The sequence below is a fragment of the Zophobas morio genome, unplaced genomic scaffold (assembly GCF_036711695.1).
Source record: "Zophobas morio isolate AGI-343-1 ecotype UQ-CSIRO unplaced genomic scaffold, CSIRO_AGI_Zmor_V1 ptg000010l, whole genome shotgun sequence".
Taxonomy (NCBI): domain Eukaryota; kingdom Metazoa; phylum Arthropoda; class Insecta; order Coleoptera; family Tenebrionidae; genus Zophobas; species Zophobas morio.
The window spans coordinates 6,246,538-6,246,991 of record NW_026972115.1 but is presented as its reverse complement, the minus strand read 5'-3'; positions in this window follow the sequence as shown (position 1 = coordinate 6,246,991).

Genomic DNA, 454 nt, shown 5'->3' with positions numbered 1-454 from the left:
TATCAAAATTCAAAAAGCTGTTTTGTTAGGAACATGTCATATTGTTCGTAAGTTTCTTGAACAGTCTGATCATGTTAGTCAGATTAGGTTAGCACCAGTAGGTCAGAGTAGTGTAGGTCAATTTTCAAGTGATGCGCGGATAAATGGTCGGTAGTTACGCTAGACTTTTGGGGATGGGGTGAGATTAGAGAATAATAGCAGACTAATTTGTATGCTGTAATTCTAGAATCTCGAAAGTTGTTCTGTTAATCTAATCAATGCATATCATTACTTGGTCTTAGTACCCGTAATGATAGAAGTCTTGCCTGAATGCCGGTCATTTCCGGGTCAGTGGTGGGTCTTAATCAGTGCTGATATAATCAAATGCACCCGTATTGGCAAATTTTGTCAGTTAAAAACGCGCCCGATAAGTATTACTTTAGTTTCTAGCATATTACTTCTGCGTTAATCAATG